The following is an 11,026-nucleotide window of genomic DNA, read 5'->3' as shown; positions in this document are numbered from 1 at the left end:
ACCTCTAAAGAGATTCAAAAACAATGCCCACAGCCACTAAGACTGACAGACCTTATTGTTTTATTAGTGTTTTGTATTATTTAACTGGGTTTCTCTTGATTCTCCTTGCAGACTGTGGCCTCTGTTCTGCATGTCAAACTGTCATGTTGAAGCAGCTCAATTCCTTAATTGTACAAGACAGATTTGTCAAACGTGTTGCACCCAAGTTATGCCACTTTTCTCTCCTGACTACTCGGACAAACCTGGGAAAATACTTTTGTCATACTGCGACAATAAACCTTGAAGAAGCTTCGAGTGGCATGGTAACTCTATGGTGACATAACTAGCCTTTGAAAACCCTCCTATGACAGAGTATACTGTAGTAGTCGGGTGCATCTCAATAGTCAGAAGTGGCCTCCTCTCCTCCCTTCCCTTTTCACTGATCTGAAAGCGATATGGAAGATGCCTACCAGGACTTGCTTTCATTGGCCTGTCAACAGAGCAGATAAAGGAAAGGAGATGAGGCAATAAAGTTATTGAATGCGTCCTAAATGCCACCCTATTCCCTACATAATACGGTGCCATTTGAGATGCAACCAGAGATAGAGATGCACCCTTTGGTGTTTTAACCCCTCCAAGAAGGTTCCCGTCTTTCTTTTCCCAACACAAGTTCTCATCAGGGCGTGCCAAGAGAGGATACTACCGAAGACCTCTGTCTGTAGATCCTGTCCATTGTATAGCACAGATGTATAGTAATTAAATGCTATGGACGCAAACATCCTGTCATCTCTTTAATAATAAAATCAAGTTTTTTAACAGTTTGTTCTTCGTTTTTTTTTTTCTGCATCAGAGTGCATTCTAAGTAGACTATAAAAGGGCCTTTGTGTAAAAAAAAGTATCTTCTAATAAATTCAATTTAATACATCACGCTCCCGGTGAGTTTTTGTTCTTGCAGGACGCATTCAGAGTTGAGGCCTAATTAATTTGAAGGATGCATGTGACTTGGCCATTGTGCTGGAGTTCGAGAACGCAGCAGAACGCATGTGAAGTTATACAGCTGGAAATTCACGATATAGCAGGTAAGTTTACTTAAATCGTTTACATCGAAGTGATTTTATAAACATGGAAAATATCCGACATATTAACAGGGCAGACTTCAGATAATGTTTTCTAGGTAGGTAGAACTTGACGCACAGACTTTTCAATGTCAATTCCCGCTTGTTTGAATGAATCTTGTAAGTAAATAATGTTTAGACAACTGTCATGGTTAGAAAACAAACAAGATAACAGATCAATGGCTATACAGTAGTAGCTACACTTGTGCTAGCTAGAGGTAGAATGAGTTTGAGTATTTAACCACGTGGTGGCAGTGTAGCTCAATAAATGCGAGAAAATGACAATTAGTACTGATTCATTGATTGATTGATCTGTGAAACCGTGGATTCACTTTTCTATCCACAATAGGATATGTAGTCTGCTCTCGTGCACTTTGCTGTGTGTTGGAGTAGAATAGACAGTCACAGAGCATCTTTATTAAGTAGTGATATATTTGGTAGGAGAGGTGTCACAATGTCAGTTGATGTCTCACTGCAGCCTGGCTTTATTTGGACACGTCACAAGACCCATGACACTATGTCCCCCATTGAGATGAATGGTGTTCTTGTTCTTGACACTAACTCACTTTGTTTCATTAGTATCCCTGTTTGTTGTCTGTGTTCTGGTGCCTGTGTGTCTGTTGCTGGTGGCAAACTTAATTAGCTGATCTCGGGATCAGTATATTTAATCAAATGTTTTATAGCTCTGATCCATAGATGCATATTCTGATCCACTACAGTCACTGGCAGGCAGAGTGGAGGGTGGAGGAGGGGGTGGTGGAAGACATTTAAGATGACATGAATCAACCCCCCCTGCTGGTGTAGCCTGCAGCCACATCACACAGTCAGAGAGAGTGTGGGGCCCTGAGGCAGCCTTGCATGTCACAAGGGTACTACTTCCCAGCTCAGTAGCCTGTAGGTGTAGGCTATAAATGAAGTGCGCTATTACTGTACACTACAGTGCTTCACATTTGATGTGTGAAGTGTAACTGCTAGCGGTTAAGACCGAATCCCCGAGCTGACTAGGTGAAAAATCTGTCGACGTGCCCTTGAGCAAGGCACTTAACCCTAATTGCTCCTGTAAGTTGCTCTGGATAAGAGTGTCTGCTAAATGTAAAACTTTTTTTTTAAATAACTAGGTCATTGTTGCTGTCCTGCAGCAGCCATCTTGAAGCAGAGAGGAGACCAAGCTTTGTTCACACACAGATCAACCTCAAGGCCAGCTTTTACCACATTTAGGTTTTTATCCTGAGTTGATAATATACACTAGCTATACAGGACACTTTTAGTGGTGTTCTTGTACAGTTTACACACAACCTGTGAATTCTGGCTGGATATGAGATATTAGACTTATCAAAGTTAACTAACTTTTCAATTGAACATTGAGGGAATGGATCTGTGTCTCTGTATTACTTCCTGGAAGGTCCCTACTGACCCTGTGATGAACCTGTGGGTGTGATAAATGACGTAAATGTGATCATATGGGAAATGATCATGTGTAGGACAATGATGCATAATGAACTAGGTGAGAGTGACCACATAAAACATGAGGAATGCAGCCTCATGCCTTCAGCATCACACACAGCCGCTTAGCGAAACACTGAGGGATAGCATGAATGATTATCATTTAAGTAATAGCCCCCTTTTCATGTACAGTATTAGAGATGGATCTCCATATTATCTCCTTAAGTGCCCATTTGCCCTCATGAGGACTTTATTCGTAATTGTAAGAACTTTGTTCAGAAGAATTCTAATCTCCTTGATTTGTGACTGGTTGCAAATTCATGTTTTCCCACTTTGTCGTGGGGCTGCAGAGAGAGATTCTGTGCATCACAATCAATGACCCATGGCTTCTAATTAGCATAGAGAGTGAACATGGCCTAAAATCATTGTATTATTTGTACTTACTGCACGATGATGACCTAGTTTACAGTAGCAGTGTAATCGGAGGCGCTCCATCTTCTAAAAGAGCTGTTTATAAATTCAGGTTCGAACGCTTTCTAGTATTGTCTGACTAAGTGTTTGGACAGAGCAAGGATGAAAGTGTTATCACTTTGGCTCAATGCGGCGGAGACCCAAGATGTTTTGAACTCTTATGGTTAGTGTTTGATTTCAATAGCCTATAGTGTCCCATTCAATCGAGGCCGGTATGCAGGTTTGTGAGAATACTTAAAATGTTTGGGAAAGTCCAGTTAGATTACCAGAGTAAGCTTTGGAGATGTGTTGGATGGGGGTATCGGGTAGGGGTGGGTGTCAGCTGGTGACCCTGCTGTCACACTACTCCTCAGCTGTCTGGCCGGGGGTCAAGTTTGGCCCAGACTGGAGCCAGACAGACCTACTGTATAGGAAGCTGCTGCTGCTGGGGGGAACAGACCCACTTAAAGGGATAGTTCACCCAAAATACACATCAATGCAAGTCAATACATCGTCTTAAAGTACATTTATTGAGCTAAGCGAAAAATGCTAATATCTGGGGTATTGACTTACATTGGCGTTTGCAAAAAATAAAAAAGTTGTAGACAGTGGCCAGGTACGCAATGAAAACATGGATTGCTGTCTTACCTTGTCCATGGACTAGCTTTGAGAGAAATATCCCTTTAAAGGAGTAGTTCACACCAAAATTAAAGCTTGTCAGACGTTTCCATACCTCCAAAGTGCTCTAAAAATTCAGCTGAATTTATATTCCAGGCAGATGGAGATACATTGTGCAGACAAGGCATTTTCTAACTTCCTATCAATGGGAAATAACGTCAGTCAGTTCTATGCCATACATTTCTATTACAACTCTGAACATTTTCCACAATTAAATAAGCGCCTGGTGTACAGTATCTGCTATTCCCTTTCCCGAGTCTCTCTGTCTGTGTGTCTGTCTCTAGAGTGTTGGCTCTGTTGTGTGATAATGAAGTGTTTCCCCAGACAGACCGAGAGAGTCCACACTACCCAGAGATATTATACTGGGTAATTGGCTCTGTAAATCCCAGTTTGTTTATGTGTGATGGGGGGGAGATATCTGTCTTGTGTAGAGGGATACCCAGTGTCTGTGTCTGTGTCTGCCTGCCTGCAGATCTATCAGATGTGGTAGGCCGAGGCATTAGAGTTGACTGAGGAAAGAGAGAGTCCTGACGTTGACAAGGACTCTGAATCTGGAACTAATGTGTCCTTTATTGTCACAGCCTTGGTTTGGTGCTGCTGTGGAGGAAGTGGACAATGTCATTGTTCACAGTGTGCTCACATCGTAAACTGTCTGTGTGTGTGTGTGTGTGGCGCGCGGTCCCTGAGCATGCACAGATTACACTTGGCTCGCTGTTGGTATAATTAGCGCAGCAGAAGGGGTTTGTGGTCTTAAACAGCAGCCAGCGCTGTGCTCCCTCCATCCCCCATCCCTGGTCCCACCCCTCTCTTCCTCTCCGCTGTCAACCGGACGTACCACCACCACTTAGATGTGTTCCCCAGTCGCACACACACAGTCACAGGCTGACTGGCTGAGGAGTAGAGGAGTGAGAGGCACTGGTCGGCGCAGTGCGGCTTGGTTTGACGCATTTAGGCTTGATTTGGAGAAACCGGAATACACACACTGAGCTTAGCTTAGTGCGACCTGGCTCGACTTGGGGACACCGGAACGGTCACCCACAAAGCTGCACACACACACACTTTCTCCCTCACACACACACACACTCTTTCATGTCTCTGGCGGAGTTTGTGCGTGAGGGACGGCTGCAGGAGGCTTCATCACATGTGTTGTCCAGACTGGGTCAGGTCCTACACAGCCTGTCTGTAATCGCCCTGGCCCACGGAGCTACAGACAACCGCAGGTATAGCTACAGACGCAAGAGCGCCTACTGGGACCGCCGGGACACAGGTTAGGAGTGTGTGTGTGTGCGTGAAAGAGAGAGTGTGTGGGGTGAATCGGACCACCCCTGGGGGTGCTTCTGTGGGGTGTTCTTTTGCGGACTGTGCGTGTGTGCAACACTGTTGTCGGTCTGTGTTTACAGAAAGTTACCATCAGTTTGACATGGCCACTACAGGAATCTCCCAGCAACTACATGGGTGATTTAATAAAGTGCAGTACTTGCCCTCGAGAGTTCATTGCCTCACTTGACCCTGATGTCTAGCTAATGGATAACCTCTCTGGAACCACCCTGTGAAGAGTTGAAACAGTTGTAGAGGTCAACATGCTGAGAGTATTTCCTATAGGGTTGTAGTTACAACTACTAAACTCCATTCACAAGTTTTGTACAGTAGATAGTCTCTGTTGTGTGTGATTGGGTCAGGATGGCAGCTAGCCGCTTCTGCTGCTGGTCTAAGCCAGAGAAGAGACAGAGCCTTAGGAGCACTCAGGTCAATGGCCGAGGTCAGTGGTTCTGCTGCTGGTCTAAGCCAGAGAAGAGACAGAGCCTTAGGAGCCGAGGTCAGTGGTTCTGCTGCTGGTCTAAGCCAGAGAAGAGACAGAGCCTTAGGAGCACTCAGGTCAATGGCCGAGGTCAGTGGTTCTGCTGCTGGTCTAAGCCAGAGAAGAGACAGAGCCTTAGGAGCCGAGGTCAGTGGTTCTGCTGCTGGTCTAAGCCAGAGAAGAGACAGAGCCTTAGGAGCACTCAGGTCAATGGCCGAGGTCAGTGGTTCTGCTGCTGGTCTGAGACAGAGCTGGAGGAGCACTCAGGTCAGTGGCCAAGGTAAGTGGTTCGGTGAGTGGCAGTGGAATATTCCCTTTTGGTTTGTTTCAGTTTTTTTATTTATTTTTATTTTCACCTTTATTTAACCAGGTAAGCCAGTTGAGAACAAGTTCTCATTTACAAGGTTAGTAATGTTCAAGTGTTAACATCACGTTAGAAGACTGATTCATTGTGTTTGTGTTCTATGATTCAGGTGGCTCTGTTGGTTGGGACAGGGGCTCTTGTAAAAGCGCAGGTGTGTGTTGGTTTCCTGTAGGTGCTGGTATTGTGTTTTGTTTCAGCCTCCCTGTCAGAATACTCTTTATTGTGAGTAACTGAGTAAGAGAAATGGCTACAATGTGACTGGAACGTCACAGGAGTCTTGTGTGGTTACAGTGGGGAAAAAAAGTATTTAGTCAGCCACCAATTGTGCAAGTTCTCCCACTTAAAAAGATGAGAGAGGCCTGTAATTTTCATCATAGGTACACGTCAACTATGACAGACAAATTGAGAATTTTCTTTCCAGAAAATCACATTGTAGGATTTTTAATGAATTTATTTGCAAATTATGGTGGAAAATAAGTATTTGGTCACCTACAAACAAGCAAGATTTCTGGCTCTCACAGACCTGTAACTTCTTCTTTAAGAGGCTCCTCTGTCCTCCACTCGTTACCTGTATTAATGGCACCTGTTTGAACTTGTTATCAGTATAAAAGACACCTGTCCACAACCTCAAACAGTCACACTCCAAATTCCACTATGGCCAAGACCAAAGAGCTGTCAAAGGACACCAGAAACAAAATTGTAGACCTGCACCAGGCTGGGAAGACTGAATCTGCAATAGGTAAGCAGCTTGGTTTGAAGAAATCAACTGTGGGAGCAATTATTAGGAAATGGAAGACATACAAGACCACTGATAATCTCCCTCGATCTGGGGCTCCACGCAAGATCTCACCCCGTGGGGTCAAAATGATCACAAGAACGGTGAGCAAAAATCCCAGAACCACACGGGGGACCTAGTGAATGACCTGCAGAGAGCTGGGACCAAAGTAACAAAGCCTACCATCAGTAACACAGTACGCCGCCAGGGACTCAAATCCTGCAGTGCCAGACGTGTCCCCCTGCTTAAGCCAGTACATGTCCAGGCCCGTCTGAAGTTTGCTAGAGTGCATTTGGATGATCCAGAAGAGGATTGGGAGAATGTCATATGGTCAGATGAAACCAAAATATAACTTTTTGGTAAAAACTCAACTCGTCGTGTTTGGAGGACAAAGAATGCTGAGTTGCATCCAAAGAACACCATACCTACTGTGAAGCATGGGGGTGGAAACATCATGCTTTGAGGCTGTTTTTCTGCAAAAGGACCAGGACGACTGATCCGTGTAAAGGAAAGAATGAATGGGGCCATGTATCGTGAGATTTTGAGTGAAAACCTCCTTCCATCAGCAAGGGCATTGAAGATGAAACGTGGCTGGGTCTTTCAGCATGACAATGATCCCAAACACACCGCCCGGGCAACGAAGGAGTGGCTTCGTAAGAAGCATTTCAAGGTCCTGGAGTGGCCTAGCCAGTCTCCAGATCTCAACCCCATAGAAAATCTTTGGAGGGAGTTGAAAGTCCATGTTGCCCAGCGACAGCCCCAAAACATCACTGCTCTAGAGGAGATCTGCATGGAGGAATGGGCCAAAATACCAGCAACAGTGTGTGAAAACCTTGTGAAGACTTACAGAAAACGTTTGACCTGTGTCAACAAAGGGTATATAACAAAGTATTGAGAAACTTTTGTTATTGACCAAATACTTATTTTCCACCATAATTTGCAAATAAAATTCATAAAAAATCCTACAATGTGATTTTCTGGATTTTTTTTTCTCATTTTGTCTGTCATAGTTGACCTGTACCTATGATGAAAATTACAGACCTCTCTCATCTTTTTAAGTGGGAGAACTTGCACAATTGGTGGCTGACTAAATACTTTTTTTTCCCACTGTATGGTGGCGAGATCTGTTTTTGTTGTACTGTAGCTGAGTAAGGCAGTCAGGTAAATCCAGCTCAATGGCAGAAGTGAAACCGTGTGTGTGTGGTGTGGTGTGTGTGTGGTGTGGTGTGTGTGTAGTGTGTGTGTGTGTGGGGGGGAGGCGTAGTTCTCAAAGGTAAAAAAAACTCAGAGAGTTAGTTAAGAGCGCTACTCATTTGTACTGCAGCTGTTTGGAAGGCGAGGGAGAGAGAGAGATAATATAGAGGTTGAAGAGAGGGATGACAGAGCTGCACTGGTTCATATCGCTGTGACAGGTGGTGATGAGGATGGGAGTGAGTGATGAGAATATGAAAGAAAAAGATGAGAAGATGGGAGAGAGGGATGAGATGGAGGTGCGTTTGCAGTCCAGCGGACACGGAGGAGAAGGATATGTCCACATCTCTCTGGAGGAAGTGAAGAGCTTCTACCGGTTCTCACAGAGCTGTCAGCGGCTGCATAGTGAGTGTGTGTGTGTGTACATGTGTGTGTCATGCGTAGCTAACTCTTACTCTCACTGCTTCGAGGCAGTGGTGACAGTGTGTTTGAGTGAGCCTAAATGTGTGTTCACAGTGCACCTCTGTGTACTGTACTGGATGTGTATTACCCAGGGTTGTATGTTTACAGTGTTAAAGGGTCTAATCAGCCACCCACCAGTGTAATAACATGCAGTACATAACCTTATTATGCTTAGTGGAGTTTCTCATCATGGCACTAATAAACACTGACTTAAACATCAGCCTTTTGGTCAACTCTGAATTAATGCATTACTGCATGAGGCTGATCGGTACGTTTTATGTGCTAGGATCTGTGTGTTTTAAACGTTCATCTCCTTTTCACTGCAGTCAGTCTTATTGCACAAGGCAAGCTGTGTGAGAGAATGGATCCCTATTGTGTTCCGTGGTAATTGTTAAATGGTTATATCCTTATTTGCTCAGGGTGTTGCTGAATATGCGTAGGAAAGTATAATGGTAGTCAGTGTTAATCCAAGCCCCAGCTGAGCTACACTTAGAGTGCATATTTGCCTGAATATTTTGACATAAAATATTCACCCTGCCTTGGACTACAAAGTCTGTTATATTTTTTCAGCTTAAGACTTAATTTTAGCCTCATTGATGTGCACTTCAGGGAATGGAAGCTATTTAAAGGCATAGTTCACCCCAGAACCAAAAGCTTGTCAGATGTCCTTATACCTCCTGAAGTCGTCTGAAGTTGCGCTTCAGAGTCTGTTTTCCACACACCGTCTACTGGGTAGAACTCGCTACAGAGAGAATTCTGCAGGCCCCCGTCCTAAACCAATAGGAAAGATTGGCACCATGTTATTAGATGGCTTTAAACGGTGCCAATATTTCCATTTAATTTCACAATCTTTGTATGCCACTCACATTTCTGCATTTATTTCCCATTGACATCAATCAGTGGTGGTCGGTGCCATTTAAGATGAGGGAGGGCAATTCATTTTTTAAAATGAGTATGGCCTTATTTCTATTACAGCATATTGGATGACTGTCATTCATATTCCATTCACCCAGGTCAATGTAACATCAATAGGTTTAGGCTACTACATGATACTCGAATTTCCCTATACCCATCATGAGGTTGCTACAACCTAGCCTATGAATGAATACATTTTTTGTCAAGGCACCAATCATGGTGACAGACCGTGACACATTAAATACTGCCTTGCATGCTTTTGCCTGCATCTAGCTGATCTAGGGCATAATCATTAGTCCAACAGTTGCAAACGAGAGTTTCTATTGATCAAATTTGGGTATGTTTATCCCAATTTCATTCCGTTTGCTTCCGTTTTGAGAAACGTTTTTCAACAGAATCGGCGGAATGAATACACACTTAATCACACCCAAACACAGTTCACTTTCATAGCAGCCACATACAAACAGCATGCAACTTCGCTCGTTGTAATTTCTTCTCGCATCTACGCGCTGTCCTCCTCTCTCACCTTTTCCCTTCGCTTGTGGACCTTAGTGCACAACACATCAGCTGTCTATGACCAGGCAAAAAACACTTTCCAAGCCAAAGCTTCATATCATAACAGCTACACACAGCCAACATAGTTGTCACTATATTATCTAACGTTATAGTCAACATAGCTAATATAACTAATTAATTAGTAAACCCGCTACAATCATGCAGTACAGTGTACAGTCAGCAAGCACTTTAGCAGTTACACCAGTGGACCCTGGTGGCAATAAATTAATAAAACCAAAAGCTTACCTTAACTTGGAAGAGTTCCAGTGTTGGATATCCATAGCCAACTAGCTAACATAGAAGCCTTCTCTGTTTGAGCCAGGTGTTCGAATAGGCTAAACTAGCTAGCTAAGTAAGTGAAAGTGAAAAAAATATAGCTAGCTCTCTCCCCCTCACTCTCTTGCTTCTCCTTCATTTTTGAAGAAATGTATTTGTTCAAAACTGTTCGACTATTGTCTTTCTCTCTCTTTAAGTCAACTACTCACCACATTTTATACACTGCAGTGCTAGCTAGCTGTAGCTTATGCTTTCAGTACTAGATTCATTCTCTGAACCTTAGGTGGACAAAATGTCAGTTCATGCTGCAAGAGCTCTGACAGGTTGGAGGATGTTCTCTGGAAGTTGTCATAATTACTGTGGAAGTCTGTGGAAGGGGTGAAAACCATGAGCCTCCTAGGTTTTGTATTGAAGTCAATGTACCCAGAGGAGGACGGAAACTAGCTGTCCTCCGGCTACACCATGGGACTGCCCTACAGAGTGCTGTTGAGGCTACTGTAAAGCTTCATTGTAAAAGTGTTTTAATCAATTATTTGGTGACGTGGATATATTTAGTTTAGTTTTATTTAAAAATGATAGCTTTTTTAAAATGTTTCACTTTTTATTTTTATGAAATTCACTGAGGATGATGGTCCTCCCCTTTCTCCTCTGAGGAGCCTCCACTGACATCCATTCATGATTTACTTAAAAGTCAGAGTTTCAAGTGTGGATCTAATGGTAGGATTCAGCCCTAACAACACACTATGGGCTGGTTTCCCAGACACAGATTAAGGCCTGGATTAGAAATCACTCTCAATGGAATCCTCAGAACCAGTATTTATCTGTGTCCAGAAAACAGTCCCTATACATTTTCCGCCACTTTCGGTCTTTTACACCTCAATGATTCCTAGTCATTCTTGACTTATTTCAGTTTCCTATTCATCCCATAGAACATCCTCTCTATCTGTCAGTGTAGATTTCAGTTTCCTCATCCCATCTGTGACCTTTCCCTGACCTCTGAACCTCACTGTGACCCCTCTGTAGCT

The sequence above is a fragment of the Coregonus clupeaformis genome, chromosome 20, assembly GCF_020615455.1.
Source record: "Coregonus clupeaformis isolate EN_2021a chromosome 20, ASM2061545v1, whole genome shotgun sequence".
Lineage (NCBI taxonomy): Eukaryota > Metazoa > Chordata > Actinopteri > Salmoniformes > Salmonidae > Coregonus > Coregonus clupeaformis.
This window is presented reverse-complemented; position numbering follows the sequence as displayed.